At 39.1% G+C, this 12,157-nt stretch overlaps 1 protein-coding gene across 13 annotated transcripts in view; it reads left to right on the forward strand.

Annotated features, from left to right (window-relative positions):
• The window catches only part of NF1 (neurofibromin 1), a 242,066-nt gene that overhangs the window by 13,093 nt on the left and 216,816 nt on the right, over window positions 1-12,157 (forward strand). Inside the window, exon 2 of one of the 13 annotated variants that reach the window (XM_059669433.1) lies at window positions 11,276-11,334. The exons of the other annotated variants lie outside the window; for them this stretch is intronic. The gene's annotated coding sequence lies outside the window, so the exon portion shown is untranslated. The remainder of the gene's footprint in view (window positions 1-11,275; window positions 11,335-12,157) is intronic. 13 annotated transcript variants of the gene reach the window in all.

Genomic DNA, 12,157 nt, shown 5'->3' on the forward strand with positions numbered 1-12,157 from the left:
GATATGTCAGCTTTACCAGATTGCTTAAGATTTTTAGTACAGATTTCCTGGACCTACAAAACATCTATCTATTCTAGAGGTATGGAAAATGGGTTGTAGTTTTAAAAATCTCCCCAGATTTTATATATATATATATATATATAAAAAAATAAAAATAAATAATATGCAAAGTATCCCCTCAGGAGTTCAACCAGGAGACTGTGAGTTCCATCGTTCACTATGACATGCGCTGACCACCAGAGGGCGGTGTGGACCAAAGGAAGGTCCTGGCCATCAGCTGGGGAAGGGAGGCCCCGGCCAGCAGCCGGCAGCTGGGGAAGGGAGACCCTGGCCAGCAGCTGGCAGCCAGAAGGAAGGTCCTGGCCAGCAGCTGAAAGGCCCCGATCAGCCCTAATTGCCGGCCAGGCCTAGGGACTCTACCCGTGCACAAATTTCGTGCACTGGTCCTCCTGTTTTGATATAAAACTGGGTTGCAAGGAGACTTTAGTTTCTGGGTAGTATTTAGTAAGTCACAGCACAGTCATCTATGCTACTATGACAAATAGAAAAAACTGGATGAACTTTTAAGACCATATTTTAAAAAATATCGGAGGACTGTAGAAATAATGAGGACTAGATTAATTAAAATTCCAGAGATAGAAAAGCCCTTTGTTAAGATAGAAGCAGATTGCTGACATTTGTTGATTTTGGACACTGACTAAAGAAAAAGGATGAACCAGAGGTGAACTGAGTCTTATTATAACTGCAATATAGCTCCCACACAGTTCAATTCCTGAGTGGATTGAAATGATCAACCTCCCTCATCCCTTTTGCCTAAAGAATAAATGGAGAACTCTCATTGGGAAGACATTCTGGAGTTTCTGAAGTTCTTTCATATATAATATCCAGAATACAATGAACAGTTTCTGAAAATTTGAAAAAGTGAAAAACTCTGACCCATAATCAAGAATAGACATAAACCATAGAAGTAGACCCACAGATAAACTGAAGTTAGCAGACAAAGACTTTAATATGCTAAAGGAAAATTAGGAAATGATGCATAAAATGGATGGAAAATTGAATAATTTCTATACAGAATTGAAATCCATAGAAAGGAATAAAAAACACAACCTTGATTGTTTATGGTCTTTTACTTATATGTTAATTAGCAGGACCTCATTTCACTTCTTGGACTGTTCTTGGTTGTCTAAAAAAAAAGTGAGAAAACAGGTCAATTGAATGTACACTACTTAAATTCCATGAGAGCAGAATTATTCTGTCTTGTTCACTACTTTACTCCTAGGGCTCAGTACAGTGCCTGACATTAAAAACAACAAACCGTCTACGGCCATACCACCCTGAATGCGCCCGATCTCGTCTGATCTCGGTAAAAACAACAAACCGACAACAACAAAAACACACAGTATCTGAGATTAATTACATATTGGATGAATTTAATAGCAGATTACACACAACAGAAATAAAGATTAAATAATTTGTAGATAAGTCAATAGAAAATATCCAATTTGCAGCACAGTAAGAAAAAAAGAATGGGAAAGGTGCAAGAGAACCTAAGAGATACACAGAACACCAAAAAGTTAAATAATGGGTAATTGGAGACTCAGAAGTATAGAAGAGAGATTAGTGTGGAAGAAAATATTTGAAGTAATAGTGTTAAGATGTTTTCCCAAACTGATGAAAGACATTAACCCACAGTTTCAAGTAGTTTTAGCAAAGCCTAAGCAGGATAAATACAAAGAAAAGTACACTTATGCTATGTTAATTGAACTTTTGAAACTAGAGACAAAGAGAAACTCTGAAAAGCAACAGAAGGAAACAAAAGATGCATTATTTTAAAAGTAACAATAATATAACTGATGACTGACTTTTGAACACAATGGTGGAAACTAGGAAATAATGGAAAGACATTTTAAAGTGTTGAAAGGAAAAACTGCCACGTTAGAATTCTATTTCCAGCAGAAATATCCTTCAGAAATAAAGACATTTTTAGACAAAAGCTGAGAGAGTTAATTGTCAGCAGGCCTGCTCTAAAAGAATGACCAAAGGGAGTTCTTTAGACAGAAGGGAAATGTCTCAAGTGGAAGGGTAAAATTAAAGGCAAAAATGAAGAGCATACAATTGGTATGAATAAATGTACACCCAAGATGAATAATTATACAAAAACATTGCCTCTTTTCCTCCCCTGCTCTTAGGAATTTTATTAGAACTTCATTTTAGGAATTTTATTTTTTATTCTAGAATAATAGAATTTCTACAGCTTTATTAAGGTAAACTTGCCATACAATAAATAAACTGCACACATTTAAAATGTACAATTTGGTGAGTTTTTATATACTTACAAGCCTGTGATAACATCACCACAATCAAGATAATGAACTTACCACCCAAAAACGTTTTCTCCAGCTCCCATAATTCATTCCTATCTTTATCCCATCCTTAGGAGCTGTTTTGCTCAGTCTATATATCAGAATTTGTTTTTTTCACTTACCTATTGATAGATATTTGGGTTGCTCCAAGTTTTTAGCTATTACAAATAAATCTGTTGTGAAGATTCATGTACATGACTTTCTCTGCAGTAAATACGAAGGATTGGAATGGTGGGGGCATATGGTGAATGTATGTTTAACTATTTTTTTTTTTTAATTGGAGCTTAGGTGCATTTATTCCTATACAAATCATTACAAAACCAAGTCTGGCCCCAAACCCCTACCCGAGTATGCTGCTGGCCTCCTTCTCTACCTGACCCCTCTCCACAGCCCTTTCCAGGAAGCCCTTTAATCTTCCCTTACAGGCTCCGGAAGAGCAGGGGTTAAACCCATCTCACTAAAACGCAATAAAGTGTCTGATGTAGAGTGAGGGGACAACCCAATGTGTCCTGTTGCTATCAGAGTCCCCTGGACTTGGGAGAGTTTGTACAAAAGTAACCCTCAAGTTTCTAGGAGGAGGTGGGAAAAGTGAATGCCAGACCCTCAGAGAAGGGTGGTAGCTGGAGGGGGGTCATCTTAGGGAGGACAGACGTAAGGCGGTCAGTTGGGAGAGTTGGGGAAAGCTCTCAGACTCCACATTAGAACCTGACACAGGCAGAAGGGTGCCCAGAGAGGGGGCAAGGGCTTTGTCCAAGGCCACTCAGGGCAGAGCTAAGACCAGGATTCTGGCCTCCCTCCCCTGTGACACCTCCCTCCCCTGTGACACCTCCCCCCCGACCCCCCCAATCCCACAAATAGCCTGCCCAGTGCAACTACTCTTTTGGGCTTTGGTAAGTTGAAGGAGCAATAAAAAGTTCCAGCTCCTGAGGACAGGACCCCACTGTCCTAGACAATAAGGAGTAATTTAGGGTCCATCCTGGGGATGAGTCAAGTCCTCATTTCTCCAGGGGAGCCAAGAACTTAGATGTCTGTCCTTAGGCTCCCCAAATCCCTGCAAAGGCTCCCTGTTTAACTTTTTAAGAAGCTGCCAATCATTGTTTTCCAAGTGATTATAACATTTCACTGTTGAATATGAGCATTCTAGTTGCTCCACATCTTTGCCAACACTTATTTTTCTTTTTAAAAATTTCAATTATAGCCATCCTAGTGGGTATGAAGTGGTATATCATAATGGTTTCGATTTGCATTTCCCTAATAATTAATAATATTGAGTGGCTTTCCATGTGCTAATCTACCATCTGAATATATTCTTTGGTGAAATGTCTATTCAAATCTTTGCCCATAAAATTTGTTGATTTATTTTTACTGTTAAGTTTTGAAAATTTATAATATACCAGAGGCCCGGTGCACAAAAATTTGTGCACTGGCGGGGGGGTGGGGGAATCCCTCAGCCCAGCCCGTGCCCTCTCGCAGTCTGGGACCCCTCGGAAGATAACGACCTGCTGGCTTAGGCCAGCTCCCGGGTGGCAGAGGGCAGGCCCAATCCCTAGGTGTAGCCCCTGGTCGGCCTCAGAGCAGGGCCGATTGGGGAGTTGGGCGCCGCCCCCTGTCACACTCAAGGCAGGGTCGATGGGGAGGTTGCCGCGCTAACCCTGTCATGCACAGAGCAGGGCCAATCAGGAGGTTGGGGCGCTGCCCCCTGTCACTCACAGAGCAGGGCCCATCAGGGGGGTTGGGGCTCTGTACCCTGTCATGCACAGAGCAGGGTTGATCAGGGAGTTGGGGAGCTCCCCCCTGTCGCGCACAGAGCTGGGCCAATCAGAGGGTTGAGGAGCTCCCCCCTGTCACTCACAGAGACCATAAGGCTTTTGTTTTGTTTATATATTTATTGATTTCAGAGAGGAAGGGAGAGGGAAGAGAGAGATGCAAACATCAGTGATGAGAAGAGAATCACTGATCAGCTGCCTCCTGCATGCCCCCAACTAGGAATTGAGCCCTCAACCCAGGCATGTGCCCTTTACCGGAAACAAACCCAGGACCCCTCAATCTGCAGGCCGACGCTTTATCCACTAAGCCGAACCAGCCAGGGATTGTTGTTTGTTTTTAACAACAATTTTGATTGTATATCACAGAAGTCAGCTAACATATTTGACAGTCTAGTTCTCTGCTTGACTTCTAGAGACTAGAATACATGTAAGGGTTCTTTCTGTTATTAGATTGTAAAGAAAAATTCAGTTGGGGTGATGTTGATGGGAACAAGAAGCAGACAGGAAAAATCATGTCCTTTGTCCCTTCTCCAGTCTTACAGTACCTTGGTGTACCCTCGGTAGAGCCCTAATAACAAGGAACCTGCTGGCAAAGGAGAAATGGAGTTTGCATAGTAGCCCCACCACTAGAAAACAAAGTACAGAAGGATAGATGTGGAGTTGGCACAGATATTTGATCTTGTGTACAAAATGCAAACACTCTATACTTTTATCTAAGAAAATGAAAGTCTTTTTTTGTTAAAATGACGATGTCCTTAGTCTCTTCCCAAAATGAGGAGCCAAGGTCCAGTATTCATTGTATCCATCTCTGGGTGACATTCACACATCCATTTCTAGGCTGTGCTAATTATGCTTCAAATTCATAGCCTCATCTGAATATCTTGCTACCTAAAGACTTAGTTGCAAAGTTAACCTTTACTAATAAAATGTGTATAATATATTGAGAAGATAGAAGAAATTGGTTTGTATACTCACACACAATATTCTGTAGTAAGCAAAGAAAAAAATATGTATAACTACTATAGACTTTGCTTCAGTTAACTAGTTGAGAGATTGGAGTTCATCTTTATAACTACACTAGGGGCCCGGTGCACGAAATTCGTGCACTGGGTGTGTGTGCGGGGGGGGGGGTGTCCCTCAGCCCAGCCTGCCCCCTCTCACATACTGGGAGCCCTCAGGCATTGACCCCCATCACCCTTCAATCACAGGATCGGCCCCTTGCCCAGGCCTGACGCCTCTGGCCTAGGCGTCCAGCCCGGGCAGCGGGGACCTGCAGTGGCAGCGGGGGGCGCCGCTATTGCGCAGGCTCCACCCCCCCTGCAGGACGCCTCTAGCTGAGGCGTCCGGCCCGGGCAGCAGGGAACCACAGCTGCAGTGGCCCCGCGATCGTGGGCTTCGCTTTAGGCCCAGGCAAGGGACCCCTAGCTCCTGGGACTGCCAACTTCGACCGTGCCCAGCTCCCATCGCTGGCTCCACCCCTACTTCCTGCTATCACTGGCCAGGGCGGCAAAGGCACCTGATTCTCCGATCATGGCTGGGGGGCAGGGCAAAGGCGGCCCCAGGGCCGCCTTTGCCCTGCCCCCCAGCTCTTAGCTCCCCCCTGGGTTTCTGATCACTGTCAGTGGCAGGGGGCTTCTTCCTGCTTTCCCTTTCGCCTCCCTGCATTGTGCCTACATATGCAAATTAACCGCCATCTTGTTGGCAGTTAACTGCCAATCTTAGTTGGCAGTTAATTTGCATATAGCCCTGATTAGCCAATGAAAAGGGTATCATTGTACGCCAATTACCATTTTTCTCTTTTATTAGTGTAGATTCTTCTGCCCATTCCATGTTCCCTTTTACCCTCATCAGAACCTTAGCTGGTGGGGTAACCCAAACCTTCATTAGTGAAGAATATGAATCGTAAGTGGTCCTGCTTTGTGTTTTTCTTTCTGTTAACTTTTACTATTACACATATATAAGAGATATTTCAGATAATCCTCAGGGTTCCAGGCAGTCTTCCCTGTCCTCCTTATGTAGCAGTATCCGGTATCTCCTATGAAGTTATCCATATGAATTATATCAGCTCATCAAATGGCCCCCTTCTTTGCCTATCGATTTATTGCAGTGGTTTTCAACTGAGAGTAGTTTTGCCTCCCAGGGAACATGCCAATGTCCAGAGTATTTTAGGTAGAGGGCAGCATCCTGTAATGCACAGAATAGCCTCCAATAGCGAAGAATTATCCAGTCCAAAATGTCAGTAGTGCTGAGGTTGAAAATCTTGATTTAATGGCACAGTGATATGAAACAGTTTCAACTTCTAATTCAGTGGACTGTGGTGAAATCATTCTTTCATTGGGAACCAAGACCTCAAAACCAGCAGATTGCAAAGCTGTAGGGCACTGGAAGCAAAAATTATGCTAATGGGGTTTTTAGGGATAATAAGGAGAGACACCACTTCTATTTACACCACTTGATTCTAAAACACATGTATTCTGGCTTTGGAGAAAACAGTGTATACTGGTTATTGATTCAAAGGATATACTTGAGGATTTGGTCTCCAGTAGCACTGTAACCAAGTTTTTAGCAGGCCATTCTATTATTCTATTAGATTAGCTGCCTCCAGGTGATAGGGTATGCAGTAAGATCAGTGAATTCCAAGGTCCATAGTCCATTCCTGCATTTCTTTTGCTGTGAAATGAGTTTTTTAAAAAATTTTGCTTGAAGGAGGACTATTGGCTCAAATGTCTAATTTTACCTTATGTTATTTATAATTTTTTTTAAAAAAATACGGTTTTATTGATTTCAGAGAGAGGAAGGGAGAGAGAGAGAAACATCAGTGATGAGAGAGAATTATTGATTGGCTGTCTCCTGCAGCCCCCCTACTTGGCTTGGAGCCCGCACACAGGCATGTGCCCTGACTGGGAACTGAACCGTGACCTCCTGTTTCATGGGTTGATGCTCAACCACCGAGCCAAACCAGCCAGGCTTGCTTATGTTCTTAAACTGTTGCTTGCTTATGCACCGAAGAGCATTTCCACCTCTATAATTTCATTTGCATATTAGTTTTCAGATAAATTGAAGATTAATGTATTATCTGAAGTGTATATTTTGTAACATCAACTTTTTTTTTCCTGATTGACTATAAGGGAAAAATTTTTACATAGGAAGGAAATGGTTAAAAGTAGACAATAGTGGGTCATCTCAATATGAAGTCTATAGGACTCAACACTAGAAGCTAAATTTCTGTAGGCTTTATCTTCTTTGTGATGAGTCCAAGTTTAGTTTGAGCTGTATCTTTCTTTTTTTAATGAATGAAATTCTTTCATTTAGCCTCTTGTAACAAATGGCCATTAGTACATGACCAAGTATCTCAGGCTTAGTTGCAAACTAAGCACAGTGACAGGTGCATGAACTGAGTTACATGAAAAGCCTCTTCCTTCCCTGTGATGAGTTTGCGATTGTTTTAAATACCATGCTACAACTAGCACATAGAATCTTTGCCATTCACGAACTGTTTTCTCAGCCTCAGGAAGGAAGTAAGCCTGGATTGGAATCTTCACTGATTGTGCTGACTTCTGCAGTTTTTAATTAAGATTTACAATTTGTGAATTGTGCTAGAATATTTAATTGTTAATATGTTCTTAAAAATTTGAATCCCAGAGGTAAACCGCAGACATGCAGCTTCGGCTATTTGGACTCTACTATTTGGATATCTGTTTTCATTTTTAACATCAACTGCATTATTTTTTCAGGTAACTAGGAAAGGGTGATTTAGAAATTTGATGTTTTTTTAAAGAATTGTTTTAGGAAAATAGTTTTCACAATTGAATGATATTTAAATTGCTAGCTAAAATGATGACTGCTTAAAATGGGGGCAAATTGTTTTGGTAGGTAAACACTACCTTGGAGTTCTGGGGCTGCTAGTGTCACTTATGTACTTTTAAAGTTTGAATAATTTAAAACTGACAGAAAACTTGCAATAATAGTGTAAAAGCACCTCATAGCCTTTAAAAAACATCCTCTCCGGAGGTTGTGTTTATTGATTTTAGGGGGGGGGGGCGGCGAGAGAGAGAGAGAGAGAGAGAGAGAGAGAGAGAGAGAGAGAGAGAGAGAGAGAGAAGTGAGAGAGAAGCAGCAATTCATTGCCTCCCATACACGCCCCGACGGGATCAAACCTGCAACCTAGGTATGTGCCCTGCTGAGAATTGAGAATCGAATGTGCAACCTTTTGGTGTATAGGATGATGCTCCAACCAACTGAGCCACCCAGCCCAGCCGCTCATATTCTTTATCCAGATTTACTAATTAATTATATTTTGCTCCATTTGTTTGATGTTTTATTATTCTCACTCTCTCCCTTCATCTCCCTTCCTTCCTTTCTCTTTACGTCCCTCTCTCCTTCCCCCCAACATGTGTTTGTACCTGGAAGAGGTTGTTTTGTTTTGTTTTTAATTCTTTATTGTTTAAAGTATTACACATATCTCTTTTTTCCCCCATTGACCTGTCCCTGGCCACTCCCACCCCCTGGAAGAGGTTTTTGATAGTAAATTGTAGGCATCATGTTTCTTTACTCCTAAATATGTCAACGTACCTTAAGATTAAAGAAGGACCTCCCTTAACTAGAGTGCAGTTATTAAAGTCAGGGCATTTAATATGGAACAATACTGTTCTTTTTAATACATGTTCCATATTCAAAGTTCGTCAGTATCATTACCAAAATAGTTCACATACTTTAAAAATCTATTTTGTTTTTTACCCACTTCCTGTGTTTTATTTCAATAGTGACTTTTGAAGTGGCACTTTTTAATTATTTTTTTTTCCTCCTTTTGGTTTCATATGTGGGAATGAACCAGTATTGAACATTGTAAACTCTGTGTAAATTACATACCATGTTTCTCATGCTTAGGCATGTGTATATGAAGTCTGAGTTGGTGTGCTAGGCTCCAACACTTAAGCATATTTTGGGCAGTCTTTTTGTAACATGATTTACTTGAATTTATTTTAGAAAAAAGATTTTTAAAATTTAAACAAATATGGCTATATTATGCAATAGAATGCAAAATTTCCATCTCTTTTGAAGATAAAAAACATGAGACTTAAAGAAGTCATTTATTTGTAATAATTGAGAATCAGAATCAGACCAAATTTCCTTAAGACAGGGGAAGTATCTTTTACATTAGGCTGGTGAAACCTAGGCATTTGTTTGTTTGTTTGTTTTTTTTAAACATTAATGTTGAAGTTCTTGGATCAAGAGTTTTAGGGAATATCACAGTTTTAAAATAAAAATAAAGCATTGTAATTATGTTCATATTAGTGAGAGGAATGTTACTATATGCAATATTTCATCAAAGTATCTTTGTCCAACTCAGTTTAGTATAGATCAACTTCTGTAGATGCATTTTTATTTCTTTTTATTTCTATTAAATTAGAAAAGCATAACTTGTGATTATTGGTTGTCAGGAGTAGCAAGAAGTATTTAACAGCTTTGGATATTTGTATTGAGTGTGAACTGAAATATTATGGAGATATTTTTCACTGGCAACCACTTTTAATGCCTTGTCAGATGCTAAATTGATATATATTTTAAAAGCAAGAGCTAAAAGTTTGAACGTACCAGCTTGAGAGATAGTGGCAAGTACCAAGTGGCAAGGTTTTTCTTTGCTCTTCCAAAATTTGCTCTCTTTCTCTGTGGGTATATGTTAGGGAGGGAAAGAGGAAGAATATTTCCATGTATTTCTTTTGGGAGAGGATATATATTTTTAAATTATAAATCTTCTAATTTGCAAAAGATTATAGTGATGGTTGAAGCTCTCTTTGTTCTCTCCCCTGATCCAATTCTCTCCTCTCTGGTGCTTCTTTTAGGGACACATACATGTGTCCTACCCTGTTTTATACTTTCTGCCCTGTTTTATACTTTTATTACACATGTATGTGTCCATAAAATATAGTAACCTTTTACATAAAAAGTATACTGTAAATATTCTGTATACTTGCTTTTTAAAACCTATTACATTTTTAGATTTGATCCCTGTTTATACATGCGCACTTAGTTGATTCAGTTTAACTCCATATATAATACTCCATTGTATAAATGTCAGTTTATCTATTTCTACTATAGAAGAACACTTAGTTTGTTTCTGGGTTTGCTTATTCCCCCACCTATTTTTTACAGTGTGTCAGGAAGCATATATTTGCATGTATTCTCTAGTATTTTTTATCTATGACTTAAAATGTGTTTTAAAACTTAAACATACAAAAATATATAAAGCCTGTTTGTACAGCTTATAGTTTAAAATAATACTTTGGCCCTCACCAGTTTGGCTCAGTGGATAGAGCGTCGGCCTGCGGACTGAGAGGTCCCAGGTTCGATTCTGGTCAAGGGCATGTACCTTGGTTGTGGGCACATCCCCAGTAGGAGGTGTGCAGGAGGCAGCTGATCGATGTTTCTCTCTTTTCGATGTTTCTATCCCTCTCCCTTCCTCTCTGTAAAAAATCAATAAAATATATTAAAAAAAATAATACTTTGAACACTTGTCAATCCAAATTCAGATTAAGAAATAAAATGTTACCAATTCCTGGTAAACCCCTGTATCGTCCAAATCACATTCCTTTTCTTATTATTCCCTCACCACTACCCTGAATTGTATTTAAAAATTTCTCGGGGGGAGAGGAGGTGTAAGAGATCAACCAAAGGACTTGTATGCATGCATATAAGCATAACCAATGGACACAAGACACTGGGGGTAGGGGAGGTTGGGGGAAGGTCAAGGGGGGAAAAAAAGGAGACAAATGTACTATTCTTTGTAATATTTTAAGCAATTAAAAAAAATAAAAATAAAAAATAATTTCTCTCTTTTTTTTCTTTATAGTATCTCTCTCCAAACAAAAAAATGTGTGGTTTTTGTTTGCCTGTTTATCTTTATATAATGGAATAATACTGTAAATTTATTTTTATAAGCATCAGGCTTTGTTTTTTCATGTCATCCATGGTGTTGTATGTAGTTTATTCAACTTTATTGCAATAGTGTATTTCATTATATGAATATACCAGTTTATTTATAGATGTTATGAATTATGGGCAGTTGGACTGTTTCTAGTTTTTTGCTATTACTAACAATGCTGCTTATGAACATTCTTATACATGTCTCTTGTGCATGTGCAGGACTTTAGAGTATATATCCTGGAGAAGAAGAAGGATATGGGCTTTTTCAGCTTTATTAGGTAATGCCAAATTGTTTTGTTTTTTAAAGTGATCATACCAGTTGACACTCCCACCAGCAATGTATAAATGTTTCTGTTGCTCTTCGTCCTTGCCAATGCTTGGTATTGCCTGTCTTTTTAATTTTTAGCTATCTGGTGGGTAAGAAATGGTATATCATTGTAATTTGAATCTGTATTACTTTGGCTACCAATGAGGTTCAGCTTCTTTTCAGATATTTATGAAGTGTTTGTTTCTTATTCTGTGAAATATCTATATATATCTATATCTCTGTCTACTTCTCTATCTCTATATATGTATTTGCTCATTTTTCTACTTGGCTTGTTAAACTTTTTCTGATTGAGTCATAGTAATTTCTATATGGTTTATGTTTTATTGTTGATATTTGCATGTGTTGCAAATATCCTTTCCATTTGATTGAATTTTTGACTCTTTTGTATCTTTTAGTGATTGAAGTTCTTAATTTTAATGTTGCTGAATTTATCAGAATTTTAGTATTTGTGTGTTTTTTTATTTTTGGTGTTTGTCATTTCCTTCCTTGATGCCATTAAAATATTTCCCTGTTATTTTCAAAAAGATTTTTTTTTTTTAAGCTTTCACTTCTACACTGAAGTCTCTAATGCACATGGACTTTCTTTTGTGTAAGGATCCACTTTTATTTTTTTTCCATGTGATAACAAGTAACTGATTGTTCCAGCCTGTTTATTGAGTAGTCCATTCTTCTCCCTGTGATCCGCAGTGCTTGCTCAGTTGAAAATTAAGTTTCCTTATATGCATGGGATTAGTTTCTGGGCTCTATATTTTGCTATTTGTCATGGTCCCAGT

The sequence above is a fragment of the Myotis daubentonii genome, chromosome 16 (genome assembly GCF_963259705.1).
Source record: "Myotis daubentonii chromosome 16, mMyoDau2.1, whole genome shotgun sequence".
Taxonomy (NCBI): Eukaryota; Metazoa; Chordata; class Mammalia; order Chiroptera; family Vespertilionidae; genus Myotis; species Myotis daubentonii.